The sequence below is a fragment of the Neovison vison genome, chromosome 2 (assembly GCF_020171115.1).
Source record: "Neovison vison isolate M4711 chromosome 2, ASM_NN_V1, whole genome shotgun sequence".
Lineage (NCBI taxonomy): Eukaryota > Metazoa > Chordata > Mammalia > Carnivora > Mustelidae > Neogale > Neogale vison.
In genome coordinates, this window is record NC_058092.1 from 105,212,250 (window position 1) to 105,232,900 (window position 20,651).

At 34.9% G+C, this 20,651-nt stretch overlaps 1 long non-coding RNA gene across 1 annotated transcript; it reads left to right on the forward strand.

Annotated features, from left to right (window-relative positions):
• Positions 1 to 601: 601 nt before the first annotated feature.
• LOC122898815 lies at positions 602 to 17,432 on the forward strand. Its single transcript, XR_006383060.1, has 3 exons — positions 602 to 632; positions 12,230 to 12,315; positions 17,261 to 17,432. It is a non-coding gene; the product is annotated as an uncharacterized LOC122898815 (long non-coding RNA).
• The last annotated feature ends 3,219 nt before the right edge of the window (positions 17,433 to 20,651 follow it).

Here is a 20,651-nt window from a genome sequence, read left to right on the forward strand (position 1 = left end):
ATAATCTTAATTACTCCTACAAACCCTTTCTGCCATATAATATAGTAAATTCATGTGAGTAACACCAGGAAGCTAGCTTCCTGGTCATGGAGGTCATGGAGGCTATCTCACACTAAATTAGAATTTGTTATTGCAACTTCTTTCCAGGGAAGAGGATGGTTGGGAGGGAAAGTACTGGGTTCTAATTTAACTCATCAGCTGTTGTTTTTCAGTGTTAGTGCTGAAGACTGAAGTTCCTTCCTTTATTCCTTTTAACAAAAGTTTTACAGGGCACATATAAATTAAAGAGAGAGATAAAAGAACTTAGAGACCAGTGGGGAGCCTCACAGGCTAATAACTAACAGTGATAGGCATGACAAGTAAACACAAGGCAAAGGAGCACAGCAGTGAGGGGGAGTGCATATTTTCCAGTCTCAGAGTGTCGTGTTACACTATTTAGAAGAGGTGCCATCTCATCCACCAAAGGATGAGTAAGAGTTAGTTCGCTCTTCCAGTGTCACTATATCTGACTGTCTTTTTGTTTTCTTTCCTAATTTTCATTTCAGTTAAGAAGAGCTCAAAGAAATGGAAAATTGAACTGTGATCACTTCATTTATCTTTCCAGGATTTCCCAACCATCCTGAATTACAAAGGTATTCTTCTTGGTTTTCTTGATCATTTATCTGATAACTCTTCTGGGAAGTGCTTTCATATTAACAGTAATCAGAGTCAGTCCTGTCCTCCACACTCTATTATATCATTAGCAACTTGAGCTTTTTGAACTTCTGCTACTTGTCCAATACCATTCTGGTCATGCTGGTGAACTTATTCCAGAAGAAGATCATGTCATATGAAGGCTGCCTTTCTCAGATGTTCCTGTGACCTGTGCTGAGGAAATCTTGTTGGCTGTTAAAACTTATGAATGCTATGTAGCCATTTTCCACCTCTTTAACTGCCTGCTTCTCATGATTCCAAAGGTCTGTGTGTATTGGTTGACTGGAACTTGCCTGCATGGCCTAGAGAATTGTGTGACACACTCAGGGCTGGCAGTCATGTTCACTTTGTGTGGGCTCAACCGGATCAGGCACTTTCTCTGTGATATCCCACTGTTCCTGGAGCTCTCCCACTCAAACATCTTTCTCAATGAGTCTGTGTTCTGTGTCACCACCACTGGCCTGAAGCCTTGCCTGTTTATTGCAATGTCTTACCTACTCATCATCTCTGCCATCCTTAGGATTCCCTCAGGGCAGAAACAAGGTCTTTATCTGGGCATCTACTTCACTGTGGTGGTGACCTTATTTGGGACAGCTGACTTCAACAATGACAACCCAAAGCAGGCTACAACTCAGATGTAGATATCCTTGTTTCTGTGCTTTTCTGTGTTGTGACCCCTTTGTTGAACTCCATCATCTACAGCCTGTGAAACAAGGAAGTCAAGAACGCCCTGAGTAAGCCAGCTAAAGAAGGTGGATTCTGTAGTAGTATCAGTGAGTAGATAAACATTTTTCATTCTGCAGAGTTTTTCTTTCTTTCTTTAAAAAAAAAAAAAAGATTTATTTATTTATTTATTTATTTTAGAGAGAGAAGGGGAAAGGACAGTGGGACAGGGAGAGAATCCTCAAGCAGACTCCCCACTGAGTGTGGAGCCCAATGTGGGGCTCAATCCCAAGACCTGGGTCATAACTTGAGCTGAAATCAAGAGTCAGATGCCTGGGGTGCCTGGATGGCTCAGTGGGTTGGGAAACTGACTCTTGGTTTCAGCTCAGGTCTCAAGGTTCTGCGATCAAGCCTGGCATTGGGCTCTATGCTCAGTGGGGAGTCTGTTTGTCCCTCTCCATCCCCCTCTGCCCCTCTCCCTGCTTGAGTACTCTCTCTCTCAAAAACAAATTTTAAGAAAATCTTTTTTAAAAGAGTCAGGTGCTTAACCAACTGAGCCACCCAGGTGTACCCAGTATGAATCTAATCTTTTCTTTTTCTTTCTTTCTTTCTTTCTGTCATCTTTTTCTTTCTTTTTTCCTTTCTTTCTTCCTTTCCAGTTGATCACTTTTATTTATATAATCCTTTAGTTATTTTATAAAAGTACCATGTTTATTGATTTTTAGACCATTTAAAAACCGTGTGTATTTAAGGTATACAAGATGATAAGTTGATATACATATACATAGTGAATGGCTAGTCAAGCTAATTAACATATCATCTTCTCATGTAGTTACCAACTTTTATGTGTATGTGGTAAGACCTCCTTATTCTCTTAGCAGATTTCCAGTATTCAATACCCACAATTCCTAACAAAAAATCTGGTACTGAAATTCACTTGCATATATCCCAAAAGAGAAAAGAAGCTAATCTCCTCATTGTATGCTGGGCAAAGATGATTGCCATGACTTTAATGAATACATGAGAGAATTAATTGTTTTTCATTTATAACAATTTCTATTCAAGCTATTGCCCTTGAGTTGTGTTTGTACTCTGAGGAATCTCAGAACAGCTGCTTAGAGAGAGGTTACATGGTTACTCCCAAATGGCCAGTCCACAATCATTTATAAATGTCCTTTCTAGAAAAATGAATACTTTGAGAGATCAAAGAAAGATTTTTGATTCCTCTATTAGGCAATGAGTATACTCAAAGCAGGTCCAGGAATGGCAGATCTCTGTCATGATGCATGGAATTGATAGCCTGTTTTACCAGGGAGTATCCTTTCCAGTCTGGGAAAAAACTAGAGTAGAAAGCAGGAAGCCCTGCCACAAAATCAGAAATCCAAAGCTTTCAGCAAAACTTAGTGGTAAGTAGTTCATTTACCATGACAATTGAGAAAAACTGCCCAGTATCAGGATATACCTACTTCTAAAGGGCATGTTATAAGATACAGTGCATATTTTCTTTACCGTTTTTATGATATTTATGTAATGACATCTATTAAATATCATTTTCATGTTATCAATGTCTATAATAATAATAATAAAACCAGAATTGAAATTACCTGAGAGATTATCAGCTTGAAAACCTAAGAAGTACCTGAATTCCTTAGGTAAGATAATATGAGGGGAAAATTTGTTCATGATATATAGTACTTATATATATTACTTATAAGTATTATACTTATATTTTATATATAAGTATACATATATACTTATATATTATTTATTTTTTATTTATTGTTTTTAAATTATATTATTTATTATTTATTATTTATTTTATATATATAATTATTTTATATATATATATATAAATATATATATATAAAAAATTACTCCTACTCTAATTTTGACATACCAGATGGAAAGCAGTAATTTTCAAAATTATTTTATATATATATATATATATATATATAAATTACTCCTACTCTAATTTTGACATACCAGATGGAAAGCAGTAATTTTCAAGCAGAAAGAGCATTTCCTATGTGTCCCCTATAATATGACATTAAGGACACACAAAATATTTGTTTAAATAAAATATAATTAAATTTGCGTAACTCATATTTGAAAACTTTTTTGTTCACTATGTCAGGGGTTCTCATATCTATATTACAATCCTTTGATGTTTGGGAGGTGTCTTACATGCAATTTATTAATTATCATAAAGCCCTGAAGTTTGTGAGTCATATTGACTGGTCCTGCCCATACTCAATGAAAGGGGATTTTGGTAGAACTGTGTACCAGAGGGTAGGATTTTGGAAGGTCATCTTAGAACTTTTCCCACCATAAATGGTGGTTTTCTTTCATTTTTCCTGTTACATATGTCTTCCTATAAAAGAGTAACCTTTTGGGGGGAACCTGTATATTGTTACTAACAATCATAAGAATTACAGACAAAGCTATGCAGAGATGGAAGGGAAGATGGGATGGTTTGTAAACTCACTTTCTTTGTATGGTCGATCTTATATGATACAAACAAAAAACTAGGACACACACCAAACTGTTCATAGTGATGCCAGGCAGAATGTGACATGAAGGTGAAGATATTTCACTTTCATTTGATATGCCTATGACTCTGGTAAATTTATCAGTAAGTATATGCTTTTTTTGAAATTTTTTTAAAGATTTTATTTCTTTATTTGACAGAGATCACAAGCAGGCAGAGAGCAGGCAGAGAGAGAGAGGGGGAAGCAGGCTCCCTGCTGAGCAGAGAGCCCAATGTGGGGCTCGATCTCAGGACCCTGGGATCATGATCTGAGCTGAAGGCAGAGGCTTTAACCCACTGAGCCACCCAAGCACCCTGAAATTTATTTTTTTAAAGATTTTATTTGTCAGAGAGAAAGAGCAAAAGCATACAAGCAGGGGGAGCAGCAAGAAGAGGAGAAACAGCTCCCTGCTGAGCAAGAGCCCAATGTGGGACTCCATCCCAGGACTTGGGATCACGACCTGAGCTAAAGGCAGATGCTTAACTGACTGAGTCACCCAGGTGACCCGCTTTTTTTGAAATTTAAAATCCCATAAAATTTTTAATTTTAGAAACTTAGTAAAACCTCCTTGTACATTTCTTTGTAATTCCCTGTCAATCTATAAATATTTTAAAATAATAAGTCTTCTAAGATGTAAACAGTTAATTATTAAGTAAAGATTGGGACCTATCTATCTACCTATCCATCTATCTATGTATTTGTCTCCACAGAGCATTAGACCAAGAATGTTTCAGTCATGTGGAATGCTATCATTCCAAAGTATGTTCATGAATGTTAAATAGGGATTTTCCCAAGGTAGGTGAAAACTATGGATATATTGATATATTAGATCTGAAAATGTTCTTCTGAATATGAACATTTTAAGGTCTTAACAATGCCATGTTTTCAGGTGTGTAACAATATTGGCAGAACAATGTAATGCCAGTTCTGAAAGGAACTGTACAAACAATTCAAATGATCTACACTTGAAACCTGAATCAATTCTCTGCAAGGCTTGTAGCAATCTAGACTGCTTGAATATCTCCCATGATAGGGTCTCATTATTCTCTATGTATTTTAAAATTCTTGCATATGTAGTAGAAATACAGTTACTAAAACAAAAAGTTGCAAGTCTAAATAAGATAAAGGAAGAATAGTTACCAGACCAATTAAGCACAAGGGTGAGAGGATTGCGATTCAATATGAATTTGGCAATTTGGCCAAGTGGATTACCAAGAAATACTTGAAGTGAAGCAACCAAAGGGAATTGTAACCAAATTCCACATCATTCATAGAGCAGTATGGGGAGAGGTCAAAACACTACGAGGATGATCTTTTGAAGATTTGAGCTTCTGTTCTCTCACTGCAAACAGAGCTAATAATAGTACTTACACTTTCAAGTTGTTTGGGAATTCATGGAGCAATCATGAAAAGTACCTGGCTTATGGGACATGTTCAACTAGCATTAAGTGGGAGTTATAGTGATGGTGTTAATGGTATGTACAAAAGGACAAGAAAACACAGTGTCCCACTTTGAGGTGGCCTTGACTAGATAATCACAAAATTGGTAGGAAGTTTTCCAAAGTGGGATAGGTAAGAACAGGGTCATCTTTTCATTTTCATCATAGTTTGAGATAAAAGGGACTTCCATCCAATTTGCCTGATGTAAATACATATGATGTATATGCACATTAAATTTTGAGAAGCATTGCCTATTTAATGACTTCTGAATATTTGATCTGGTCTTACATGCCCATATGATGGGGAAGGGTACAAACAGAAATCTGGGCAAAGCAAAAATAGCTTATCTCTTATAGCAATAAATTAACTTTGCCACAAACACCTCAAATATTCTGGATGTTCTTTTAGAAGAATTATCTTGACTACTCTTACTAATCATTGTGTGTGTGTATCTGTGTGTTTATGTTCTAAGTAGATAAGCAATTTACTTGGCAACATGAAAATTATATTTAAATCTTAATCATTTCTTTGCATCACTGGAAATATGAATAGATGTTTTCCTTGTGTGTTCTAAGGTTTTCACAATCACACCAACTATCCTGGTTTATATTATACTTATTTTGTTTCCTTGAAGGAAATAAACCCCTAAGATTAGTCAGCAAAACATTTTGTAAGTGCTAGCTATTATTACTTTGTGTGTCTCTTCTCACTATTTGGTTTGAAAGATCCTGGTTGAATTCAGTTATGTATAAAATGTTCCTTCTTTCCAAAGTAACTCATTGAGTTATATTTATTTTTTAGTTTTTAACTTTTATTTAAATCCAACCATTAGTTTCAGATGTAGAATTCAGTTATGCATCATTTGCATATAACACCCAGTGCTCATCACATCAGATGCCCTCCTTAATGCCCATCACCTAGTTACCCTATCAGAGTTTTGTTTTATTTTTTGTTTAGGTGGGTTATACTGAAACTTACTTTAATCTTTAAAGAAAAACATACCTCTTTTAAACTACATTCAACAAGATTTCTTTCAAGCTAGACATTTCTGTGAATAGAGCCAGCCTGTAAAGGTTTACCCTCTAACCTCTTTTTCTGACAAAACACAGCCTCACTTAAAAATGGAGAGAAAGGTCATTCTCATAAAGCAGAGGGGTTGAGACTGAGATTGCCTATTCACATGCAGTACTGTGTAAATTCCAAAAGGCAAGTGTCCAGAGTATCACATAAACTGTAGTGTATCAGGGATGCTTATTAACGGTGAGTTTTGATGATGATGGTGCTGATACAGCATTGTTACTATATACAGTAACTATATAGTAGTCAGATATAAAAAAAAAGAATTTAGTATGGTTCTGATTCTCCTACATGTGTGCACACACGTGTGTGTGTATATAATGCCCCATCAATATGTTCCTCAGGAATGGACTTCAAATCATGTTTTAAAACAACTAAAATAAGCAGTGTATACAACCTCAAGGACCATATTTTTTAAAGTCCTTAAACTTTTCGAATTCACTTTTACAGTTTTGTTATACATCAATTTCTCTTTGTGGGACCACCTTCAGTGAAGGATTTCATTTCTTTCTGTGAATAAACCTAAGTATTTACCTGTAAAAAAGTATTTTACCTCTACATTTTCAATATTGTGAGCTGAGAGAAAGTGCATATCACTGAATTTTAATGAAGTGAAATCTATCTATGCTGTTGATAAAGAAAAATATAGATTAATACACAAGTATCACATAAAGATTTTCTAAGAGGACATACAGATGATGAAGCCAACCCTAATCTTGCTTTACTGTGAAGTGATGCCCACAGCCAACCTAGAGAGGGTGATGAATATAGGCAAACCTCCTTCTTGGACACATCATCCACCATACTTCCTATGAACTGTGGGGATTACGAGAGCCCCATCTTAGACTTCTCACTCCATGTATTCTCTTTGGTTGATTTCATGTATGCCTATGGATTCTACAGCCACCTTCAATACCATTGCTCTCAAATCCATTTCTAGACAGGTCTACCCTGTCTCCTGAAAAAAGATTAAAAAAAAAAAAGATAAATCTTTTTTTCCAGCTGCCTATTGGGCATTTCCATGTGGATATCTCACAGGTACCTAACACTCAACATTATCTTAATCCACTATCTTCCCTCCCCATACTTGCTGTGCCTCATTTATTTCAGGTTTTAATTAATGATCCCTGCCCACCTAAACTGACTCAGTGCCCTCACCATGGCATCACCACCCATCATATTCAAAGTGCTTCAGAAAAAGCTCCTTCTCTGTGTACTATTGCTCCATGGATCTTCTCCAACCTTCCAAACCCCACAGCTTCAGCTACAGACCATTTTATTTTGATCTGGTTTTAGTTCTCAGACTACTCTCTTGGATTGAACAAAGGTGTTTTAACTAAAGGCACATTAATTATAAAGGACACTAGAGGTGGTTTTCACAATTATAAGACTCCATTGAAATGACATGGAAGATACTGTGAAGGGGTATATATATATTTCTTCTAGATCTATAGATATTTAACGAGTTTCTCAAAGCTCAAAATTTTCTAAAACACAGGCCGTTACCCTCCAGGTGCTGCCTGCTTTCAGTCTACCTTCACCTAGAATGTGATTTATGGGCTATTGTGGATACTCTGCAGTCATTCTTGCCCATTTTCACACCAAAGCCTGGCTTCCAAACAGTCCAGATATCTAGACTCCCTGCTACCCCATAAGGGAAGAGAAGATATTTTTTGAGATCTCTGTTGGAGGGCTGCTCAGTTTTGTTTTTTACTTGTTTGTTTGTTGAATTTGCTGAGAGGACAGGTCTGACACAGTCTTTCCACATGCTTTTTTTTCCAGAGGGGAAAAAAAAGAAAAAGAATTAAATAAATAAATAATAAAAATTGAAAAAATTAAAAATAAAATAAGGTAACATAAAATACATAAAGGAAGCTGGATCCTAGGTGTCTTTTGGTCTTCTTGTTATGAGATGCTTGTTAGAAAAAAGAGAGAAAGAAAAGAAGAAAATTAAAAATTAAAATGTTATACCATATGATTTCACTCATATATAGGATTTAAGAAACAAAACTGATGAGCATAAGGGAAGGGAAGGAAAATAAAATAAGATTTAAAAAAACAGAGAGGGAGACAAACTGAAAGAGATTTAACTGTAGGAAACAAATTGAGAGTTGTTGGAGGGGAGTTGTAGCCCTCACTGGTGCGTTTGTTCCTGTATTGGTGGCTGGTGTAGCTCAATGGCGCCCACAGTGCCCTTTGCCTGCAGAGAGGCTGTATAACCTCTTCTAAATGCACTCCAAGCAGCAGAATCAGTTCTCCCTGTGTGACCCTGGGGATCCCCAGGCTGCCCACTGCCGGGGCTCAGCTCTACTCCTGCACCAGAGCACCACCCATCTCTGCAGGGGCGAACCTGGCTATGACATAAACTTCTGAAACCTCAGAATCTGCATTCTGCTGTTCATAGAAAAATGACAGTATTGTAGCCCTCTCCTTTTCCCCTGTCAATGGTTTTGAGCAATAGTTTTCTTGTGCAGTCCCTTGAGTGTGTTTTTGCTCTTTTTTTCCCTCTGTACTTTTTCTCTCTCTTCCAATTTAAGTGTACAGGTTGGTGAATTTTTATGTAAATATGAACTCATGGAATCACTATCCAAATAAAAATATAGAACATTTCCCTCACTTTAGAAAATTCCTTAATGCGCCTTTCCCAACAATGTCATCCAGAAATAATTATGTTTTAGTAATTATATGTTCACAATATGTGTGTAATGAATATGTTCACTTTATTACCATAGATAAGTTTTGCCCATTTTTGAACTTCTTTTAAGAAAATACAGTACAAATTTTTTATGTCTATCTTCCTTCATTAAAGAAAAGTGTTTTAGATTCATCAGTGTTTATACATGTATCAGTATTTTAAATAACTGTGTGCTATTCCATTGCATAAATATACCACACTTTTACATCCATTCTCCTGTTGATAGGCAAACCATTTACAGCTTGTATTATTACTAAAGAAATTGGCTTGGAACATTATCATGTAAATCATTTTGTGATCATATACACTCTCTTTTCTTGGCTATATACCTAGGGATGGAATTTCTGGTTCATAGAATAATTGTATGTTTGACTTTATTAAAAACTTCCAAATTATTTTAAAAAGTGGCTGTATAGACTTCCAGTTTCAACTCTGAGATTTAGAGAGCTAGAAGAAGTCTGGTTTCCAGTATTATAACAATAACTGTAAAGCTGGACATAATGCAAAGAAATGACTTTTCTTGAACCTATTAGGGAATTGAGGTTTCAGGGCAAATACTAAACAGAAAACTGGGGAGATACAGCCTCTTACAGAGAAAACAGGATACAAGAATTTTTTATTTAACCTAGAACAGAAGTCATCAGATACCATATAAACTGATAAGATTCAGCTTCTTTGTGAATTTAATGAATTGTTAAACACTAAGCGTGGGCTAGTATGAGAATGTGAAGTCCCTGGGGGCCATAGGCAAGCAAGAAAGTTTTCAAGAAGGTTTTCACCATCTTTCTTTTCCTCCACGAACTCCACCACATACTCACGGTGAAGACCAGGAAATATTCCAACAGAAAATTTCAAAAATAAAGAGACTATCTGGGAGAGGACGGTGGGAGAAGTAACTGTTGCTCCCCAAACTTCTTCCCATTTACTACATTTTTCTTACAGAAATAAAACTGTAATCTGAAGGGCAAAAGCAACAGAAAATACCTGTCACCTTGGGACACTGTGGAAAAACATTGCAGCTGGGGAAGGGACAGAGACAAAACATCTCTCCCTCAGGGAAGAGAAGGAATATATGTTAGGCCCAGCACTGGCAGCTGGGGAAGAGGCAAGGCCATACCCCAAGACGCAGGTTCACAGAACTTAAGACTAACGGTTGACCAGAACATTAGGCAACACTTCTTTCCTATTCCCCACCAGCCCACTAACAAATAATAAATAAAACTAACTGTTGAGTACAGATGGAAAATAGTCATTAAACAGATTATCTCTAGGGTTAGCAGTATAAAAGAAAAATCCAAAACCAAGCAGGGAATAAAATCGAGAAAAATAGAAACTCTGGCAAACTTGCCTAGCTGTAAGCTCAAGATATCATTTGAAACCTGTGGTGCACTGAGGGTGACCATAGAAATGACAAACCAAATTCAGCCCAGCTCCTCACTCCATTCATTCAAACTCCTACAGTAAAGGCCTAGCAGGAGGAAATATATGCTCATCTCCAAGCACCGACCCCCCCACATACACACACAAATTTACTTCAGTCTCTAATGTTCTATACATTTCCGGTTTCAAAAAAAAATTATGAGGTATACAAAAAGGTAAGAGAAACACAGTCTAAAAAGACAAAGCAAACATCAGAACTAGACTCAAATATGACAGAGATGTAAAAAGTTATCAGAGAAGGAATTTAAAATTACTGTCATTAATAGACTAGAAGATTCAATAGAAAAGGTGGACAATGTGCAAGATTAGACAAGTAATTTCAGCAGACAGATGGAAAGAATAATAAAAGATCAAATGGAAATGCAAGATGGGAAAAAACACTGACAGAGATAAAGGATGCTTCCTATGGGCTCATCGGCTGAAAAAAAAAATCAGGGAGCTTGACAGTATGTCAAAGAAATTACCCAAGCCAAAACACAAAGAGAAATAAGAATAAAAAAACAAAAACCAAAAACTCCAGAATATCTGAGCACTATTGTACAACACCAAGTATACAAATAATTGGAATCCCAGAAGTAGGACCATAAGAAAATACATCTCAATAGATGTAGAAAAATCATTCAAGAGAATTTAATATCCATTCATGATAAAACTTTCATTAAAGAATAGCTGGCAACTTCCGTAACTGTTAAAGACATCTTTAAAAAGAAAATCTATACCTAACATCATATTTAATGGTAAAATACTCAATGCTTTCTCCCTAAAATCAGGAACAGGAAAGGATATCCTCTTTAACCTATTTCATTTTGTTTTAATTTACATTTACCTAATGTTGATGTATCTTTTCCTAATTTACTGGCCATTTAGTTGTCTTGTTTTGTAAAGTATTTGTTCATGTCTCCATTTTTCAATTGGTTTGTTCATTTGTCTTTGGTGTTTCTGTTATTGACTTATAATTATTTAAAATATATTTTGAATATGATGCCTTTGTGAGATAAATATTTTCCCTGTTTCTAGACTGCTATTTATCTTTAATAGTGTTTTTTGAAGAGCAAAATTCTTAATTCTCATGAAGTAGGATTATCAATTTTTCCTTTAAGTTGGGAGTCAAAATTCTTTATTTTTTACGCACATATTCAAATATGTATTTCTGATATATGTATATGTGTGTGTATAGATATGTACATAGTGGCAACATATAGTTGCTCCAGTTCCTTTTCTAAAAAAATATTTCTTTACTGTATTGAATGGCTTTAGTAGCTGAAAATCAATTAATCTTGTCGGTCCATTTCTAAACTCTCTGTTCTGTTCCATTGATATATTTGTTTTTTCTTGCAATAATGCCATACTATTTTAATCTCTTAAAGTTATACTAACTCTTGAAATATGGAAGTATAAGTTCTCCAACTTTATTTTTGTTCTTCAAGTTTATCCTGATTATTCTAGATCCTTTAACTTTCCATATAAATTTTAGACTCTGCTTGGAGTTTTCTCAAAAAAAGTACTGAAGTTTTTATTGGGATTGCATTTAGACTGTAAGATAACTTTTGTCTATAATTTCTCTCAGCGGTATTTTGTACTTTACAATAGAGAAATCCTGTAAATCTTCTGTCAAATTTATTCCTATATACTTGTTGATAATTAAAGTTATTGTAAATGGTATTATTTTATTTTATTTTTTTTTTCAATTCAGGAGACGTTTATTAGTCATGGTGAGAGAAACCAAACATGTGTCTGACATTTTAAGAACACGGGTATCTGCCACATTTCTGCCACTGAGTAAGTCAACGGTAAAAAATATATATATTTTCTAATTGAGATATAATTCACATACTATAAAATTCACTTTTAAAGCATTCAACAGTTTTTAGGGGCGAAAAAAAAAAACAAAACAAAACTGGTACCTGTGTGTTCATAGCAGCTTTATACATAAGAGCCCAGAAGTGGAAACACCCAAATGACCACTAATGAGTGAGTACATAAACAAAATGTGGTATTCCATATAGTGGAATGATATTTAGCAATAAAAATGAATGAATTCCTCATATATGTTTTAACATGGGTTAGCTTAGAAAATATCATTCTAAGTGAAAGAATAGAGACACAAAAGTTCACACATTGCATGATTCCATTTATATGAAATGTGAGTAGACAAATATATAGAGACAGAAGGTGGGAAGATTAGTGATTTCCAGGGGCTGGGATGGGGTTGGTGAGTTGGGAATGACTGCTAACAGATATGGAGTTTTTTGGGGGGTTGGTGAAAATATTCTGGAATGAGGTAGTGGTGATGGTTGTACATTCTACCAATTGTGGATTGATGTATAACGTTGAGAATAGACGAAAAATGTTGAATTTTTTTTTTAAAAAAGATTTTATTAATTTATTTGACAGACAGAGATCACAAGTAGGCAAAGAGGCAGGCAGAGAGAGAGAGAGAGAGAGAGAGAGAGAGAAGGAAGCAGGCTGCTTAGCAGAGAGCCTGATGTGGGGCTCGATCCTGGGACACCGGGATCATGACCTGAGCCGAAGGCAGAGACTTTAAATGGTATTATTTTAAATTACATTTCCAGTGTTTGTTGGTTATAGAAATGCAATGATCTTTGTATACTGACCTTGCTTCCTGTGATTTTTAAATATTATTTTGTTAATTCCTTTTGATTTCATACAGACAAAATTATGACATCTGTAAATTAAAGCAGGCTGACATCTTTCTTTCGAATAGTTTTGTCTTTTACTGTTTTTACCTTATTGCAATGGTTAGAACCTCAAATATAATTTCAAGTACAGATGAGAGTAAACATCCTTGTTTTGTTTTACATATTACGCAGAATATGTCACAACCAAGTATGACAGTATGTGTAAGGTTTTTGTAGATACTTAACCAGATTGCAGAAGTCCTAATTTATTGCCAGTTTGTTTGATTTTTTTATTACAAATGGGTGACGACTTTTTCAAATGCATTTTGTCAAATGTGAACATGGAGATGTTCAGTTTTTCTCCTATATTCTATTTGTATGAGGATGCCAATGATTTTTAACTGGAAAATAAGCTATATTCCTGGGATAAACCATAATTGTTAATGGTGCATTATCCTTTTCAAGTTACTATTGGATGTGATTTGATAATATTTTGTTCAGAATTTTTGTGTCTATATTTGTGAAAGATATTAGCTTGTAATTTTCTTATAAGGACCATATCACATTTTGGTGTCAGGATTATGCTGTTATCATAATATATTTTATATTACTGAATTTTTTGTTTACTTATTCTATCATTTTTAATGAGAGAAGAGTATTAAAATCTTCATTTGTGACTGTGAACTTGCCCAACTCTGTTGTCAATATTTTGGTTATGTTATTAGATGCTTTTAAAAAAAAAAAAAGATTTTATTATTTATTTGAGAGAGAGAGAGTCACAGCCAGAGAGGGAACATAAGCAGGGGACGTGGGAGAGGGAGAAGCAGGCTTTCTGTTGAGCAGGGAGCCCAATGTGGAGCTTGATCCCAGGACCCTGGGATCATGACCTGAGTCAAAGGCAGATGCTTAATGAAAGAGCCACCCACATGCCCTTGTTATTAGATGCTTTTATAATTGTTACATTTTCTTAATTTTTAAATTTTTTTTAAATTTATTTTCAGTGTACCAGAATTCATTGTTTATGCACCACACCCAGTGCTCCATCCAATACGTGCCCTCCATCAGGTTCACCCAACTTCCCAGGCTCACCCAACTTTCCACCCCCTGCCCCTCCAAAACCCTCAGATTGTTTATCTCTTCTTGATAAATGGACCCTTTTATTATTATAAACATTCCTTTTTACTTTTGGCAATCTATCTTAAAGCATACACATCAACTTGTTTAATGTTTTCTTTTAAATTCTGTATTTGTTCCCATCCTTTTATTTAACATATCCAAGATCTTACATGTAAAGTACAGTTCTTGAAAAGGGGTATAGTAGGTTTATTTTTAAGTCCAATCTAACAATCTCTTTTTATTGAAATACTTAGTTTATTTATATTTCCTGGTATTACTAATATGGTTGAATTAAGTCTAATATTTTACTATTTGTTTTCCATTTGTCCCATCTACCCCCAGTGCCTTCTTTTGGATTGAATTTTTATTTTTGTTTTATTTCATTTCATCTGTCAGTTTTTGGATATACTTTGGTATTAGTTTTTAGTGCTTAGTCTATGTATTTTATTATACATTATTTACTTAATATAGTCTTCCTTGAATTAATATTTTATGACAATATATGTTGCAAGAAAAATACAAAATTTTATCATGTTCTCATCTAACCTTTGTGTTGTTATTGTTATATATTTCATTTCTATCTATGTTATAAGCTCTCTAATGCATGCTATTATATTTTTTCTAAATGGTTAGAGTCTTTTAAAGTTTTTTTTTTGCCCACTTATATTTTGCAATTATTTTTTTATTATTTTTTAATTATTTATTTTTTATTTATTATTATTATTTTTTATTATTCTATTTCAGACATGAGCCCTTTTATTTCAATCCTTATTTTAGTCATGAAAATATTAAGCAGAGACTAAGTAACTTGCCCAAAATCTCATAACTAAAGGATGACAAAAGTGAGTTTTGATCCTAAGAAATCTAACTCTAGAGCTCACAACTTGACCAGTGTAGTACGCTATATCCATCATTACTGCATTTGGAACAAGCTTCAAAGCTGTAGTTTACAAAAGCCTTTTCTACAGCCTTGGGCGGTAGCCTTAGGAATCAATTCACATAATCATGTTGCTAGAAAATTTACCAAAATAAAATATTTTTACATAAAAAAAGAAAGCCCCCAAAATGGTACATTTCAAAACTTGGCAAATCTGGATTTCTTTCTGAACCCATGTAAAATAATTTGAACTTCATTTGTTAGAGAATGTAGGCCAGTGCAGGATTTTAAGGTAGAGAGGGGCTAGAGATATTTTAGGGTTTAGAGAGATCACTGCTTTCAACAAGACAGCATCTGAGAATATGATTTCCAGTTTAATGTGATTGAACATGTTTGTAGGGAGGCTGCCCTTCAGGTTAAGAGATCAAGGTTGCTGATTAAATAATTTGGTAAATCCTTCTGTCTCTTCAGTAATTTGGAGAGACAAATTTGGGCACATTTAAAAGTTAATCAAGTAACATATATCAATTGGGGTTCTAACAAGATAGCTTTTGCTGTAATTGATAACTTATATGAGAAAAATAAAAATAAGCTAGGTTTTATGTTTGCTTTCTTACTAATGAGGATAATTTATTATATAAAAGCCAATATAGAGGGGTGCCTGGGTGGCTCAGTGGGTTAAAGCCTCTGCCTTCGGCTCAGGTCATGATCCCAGGGTCATGGGATTGAGACTTGCATTGGGAATCTCTGCTCAGCAGGGAGCCTGCTTCCCTTCCTCTCTTTCTGTCTGCCTCTCTGCCTGTTTGTGATCTCTGTCTGTCAAATAAATAAATAAAATTGTAAAAAAAAAAAAAGCCAATATAGAGTAAGATGTTAATTATTCCCAATGTGTAAAGTTTTGTACTCTAAAGATTAAAGTAGATTGATTGGCACGATGGGTTGATATTCACAGGTCAGGAGAGAGATATATGGAACAATAATTAAGCATAAGTAGGCAAAATGGAAAAGAATTAGACTAGATTTTCTCACAGGAAATATAATGAATTCCATAGTCACCTAAAACATAGGTATATTTATTCATTCAACAAATATTTATTGAGCATAAGCTGTATGCTAGGCTCTCTCTTAGGTATTAGGGATAGAAAATGACCAAAACTGAGCCTCTGGCCGGCCTCATAGAACTTATACTACAAACAGAAGTGAATATATCAATAATTTCATGCCAAGTGTAGCATAAGTGCCACAAAAAGAGGTAAAGCAAAGTAAGGGGATAAAAAGTGATGTGACTTCTATTTTAAATAGAATTGTTAGAAAAAGTATCCCCGAGACTGTAACAGTTCAGGAAAAACCTCAGTGAAAATAGGAGATGGAACAAGCAAATATCTGGAGGGAAAATGTTTCTGGCAAAGGAAATAGCAAGTACAAGCCCTTGAAATGGGAAGGTGTTTGGTGTTAAAAAAAAAAAAAAAAGAAGACCCCAGCTCTTACCCTTTGAGCCCCACCAAGCTGATGCTGGGTGGATCAGAGATAAGACTGAGCCATGTTCAACTGCAGATTCACATGCAAAATAAAATTGTCTTCTTTTTTTGTTGTTGTTTAAGTTAAAAACAAACAAACAAACAAAAAAAAAAAACAGAAAGCAGCTCTGTGTAGCTCAAGCTAAGTGAGCAAAAGGAAAGAACAGTGGGAAGTAATATCAGAAAGGCAGTCAGAGGCGAGATCCCATAGATTTCATAGGCCAAGGTGTGATCTTTAGATTTCAAATAAGTGAAATGGAAAAACTTTGGAAGGTTTTGAGTTTAGGAGTGGCATAATTTAGCTTAGATTATAAAAATTCACTCTGGCTGCTGCTGCTGTGTGGAGACAAATTAAGTGGGAACGGGGATGGGAAGGAAGTGGAAGTCTGCTGCAGTTGTTGATGCAAGAGAAATTGGTGGCTTGGACTGGGTTATCAGTAGTGACTATATTGAAAAGTGATCATATTTATACAATTTTGAAAGCAGAGTCAAAGAAAATATATTAAAATATTTTTGTATGGATTACAAATAATAGCCATGATAACTACAGTTGATTGAACATCTATTACATACAGGGCACATTGCTTATATCATGTCATGCTACTTCTTGAGAATGCAGTCATTAAACTGGGAAACAGAGGATTCAAGCTGACTTAGCCACCATCTACATCTAATAAGTGAAAGTAGGATATCTGGCTCAAGATGTCTCACATCCAAGATTGAAAAAGGTACAGAAATCATACTTGAATGGCTGTGAACCTATCAGAATGGATAACTTAACAGAAAGCTAGTAATTGTATTAATTATTTTTTTAGGAAACATGCAATGTTTGATTGAGGTTAAATCTTGGCACATAATATAAGTGAAATCATATATTTGCCTTTCTGTGTCTGGCTTAGCATAATGTCAGCATAATATTTTCAAGATCCATTCATGTTGTAGTATATATCAAAATGTTGTTCCTTTTTTTTTTTTTTTAAGATTTTATTTATTGGGGCACCTGGGTGGCTCAGTGGGTTAGGGCCTCTGCCTTTAAATAAAATTTTATTTAAGATTTTATTTATTTATTTGACAGAGATTAAATTTTATTTAAGATTTTAAATTTAAGATCTTAAATTTTATTTAAGATTTTATTTATTTATTTGATAGACAGAGATCACAAGTAGGCAGAGAGGCAGGCAGAGAGAGAGGGGGAAGCAGGCTTCCCACTGAGCAGAGAGCCTGATGCGGGGCTCATTCCCAGGACCCCGGGATCATGACCTGAGCTGAAGGAGGCTTAACCCACTGAACCACACAGGTGCCCCAACTTTGTTCCTTTTTATGGTTGAATAATAGCCCATTATAAGCATATATCACAAAATGTTATCCTAACATTCTTCAATGAATACTTAAGTTGTTTTTGGCTATTGTGAATAATAATGCTATGAACACCAGGATACAAACACCTGTTCAAGTCCCTGCTTTCAATTCTTTTGGATATGTACCAAGGAATAGAATTTCTGGGTCATATGGTAGTTCTATGTTTAACTTTTTGAGGAACTGGCAACTGTTTCCCATAGTAGATGTGCCATTTTACATTCCTGTCAACAATTCCTAAGGGTTCCAAATTCTTTATATCCTCATTAACATATTTTGTTTTCCATTTTCTTCATTATAATCATCCTGATAGGTGAAATGTGGTAGCTCATGCTTTTGATTTGCATTTCTCTAAGACTAATGATATTAAGCATCTCTTCATGTTCTTATTGGCCAATTGTATATTATCTTTGGAGAAATGTCTATTAAAGTCCTTTGCTTATTTTTGAATTGAGTTCTTTTTTGATTATTGTTAAATTCTAGGAGTTTTTTTTATATATTCTGGATATGAGTACCTTATAAGATATATGATTTGCAACTATTTGCAACTATATTTCCAATCCCCAGAGAGGAAGACTCATCCATTGCCCATGAGGTCACCTGGACATTCCACAGCCATCGGTGACACAAAATCCAGAGACAAAAGCCTGAGCAAGCGTCTCACTCTCGCCCTTTGTTCATATCCCAAAGAGTTCTCATGGTGTGTAGATTCGGCCTGCCATACCTACAACCCGAAACCTAACCCGAGTGGGTGTTCTCAGACAACTGTCCCCACAGCCCTGGCCCACACAGCCTACAGGCTCAGGCCCCTGGAGCCAAACATGAGGACTGTACCTGCCCTCTCCAAGGGAATTCTGCCCATTTGATGTTTGTTTGCTTTCTTGATAGTGTATTTTGATGACACTTTCTTAATCTTGAAGTACAATTTATCTATATTTTTTCTTTTGTTGCCTGTATTTTTGGCATCATATCCATAAAATAGTTGCCAAAACTAATAGCATAAAGATTTTCTTCAATGTTTTCTCCTGAGAGTTTTATAGTTTTTGCTCTTAAATTTAGGTCTTTGATCCATCTTGAGTTAATTTTGTACACTTTTGTATGTGGATATCCACTTTTCTCAGAACCATTTGTTGAAAAGTCTGTCTTTTCCCTCATTGAATGGTCATTTTCAACAAAAGTTGAACATGTGAGATTATCATTTTATATGTGTAAGAATTTATGTGAGAATTTATTTCTGGGCTCTCCATTCTATTTCATTGGTTTGTATGTCCATCCTTATGCAAATACCATACTGTTTTAATTACTGTAGAATTGTAGTAAGTTTTGGAGTCAGGAAATGTGAGTCATTCTTCCTTTTTCATAAAAGGAAGGTTTTTGTTTTGTATGTGTTTGTACAGGTGTTTGTATCCTGGTGTTCTATTCAGGGCTCCTTGCCTGAATATGAATTTGAAGACTGATTTTTCCATTTTTGTGGGAAAAGGATACTGAAATTTTGATAGGGATGGCATTGAACCTATACATTACTTTGGATAGTACTAACATCTTAACAATATTAAGTCCTTTCATCCATGAACATAGGTGCTTTTTTATTTAGTTGTCTTCTTTAATTTCTTTCAGCAATGTTTTGTAGTTTTTAGTATACAGACCTTTCACTTCCTCAGTAAGATTTACTGTAAGCACCTAATTTTACTGTAAGCACCTAATTCTTCTAGATATTACTGTAAATGGAATGGATTTCCTAACTTCCTTTTTGGATTGTTTATTGTTAATATATGGAAACATAACTGATATTTGTGTGTGCAACTTTGCTGACTTTGTTTATGAGCTCTAATAATGTTCTTGTGGATTCTTGGGTATTTTCTGTATACATAGGATCATGTCATCTGTGAATAGAGATAGTTTACTTCTTCCTTTCAAATTTTGGAAATTTTGCTTCTAATATTTTATTTTAATTCCAGTATCATTAACATAGTGTTATCACTTTCAAGTGTACAATATAGTGGCTCAAAAATTCCATACATCATCCAGGGCTTATCATAACAAGTGCTCTTAATATTTTAAAGCAACAAATAGAGATCAAGATTTACATAACTGCAAAAAATAAACAAAAAACAAAAACCCACTATTATTATTGTGAATACCAAAAGGTACCACTGGCTTTGATTCTACAGGTGACTGGATTTTTACTTATGTCTTTATACATTTATTTTTTTTAAAGATTTTATTTATTTATTTGACACAGAGAGAGAGCACAGGCATGGGGAGCAGCAGCCAGAGAGAGAGGGAGAAACAGGCTTCCCACTGAGCAAGGAGCACAATGCAGAGCTCAATTCCAGGACCCTTGGGGGCAGGTGCTTAATGACTAAGCCATTCCAGGTTCCCCTGTCTTTCTACATTTAAAAGAATTTTGCAATGGAATGTTATTTCTTGGGGGGAAAAAATGAAAGAAAAATGAGATGCTTACCAGAAAGGGCAACAATCACAGATATTACTAAGACAATGAGATCAAGCTACAAGAGTTTGCTCTAATGAAGAGGTTAGTGGTTTATTGCTGGATTTGACCAACATTTTAACGTTGGTTTGACCATTTATTTTCACCCACCAACAGTG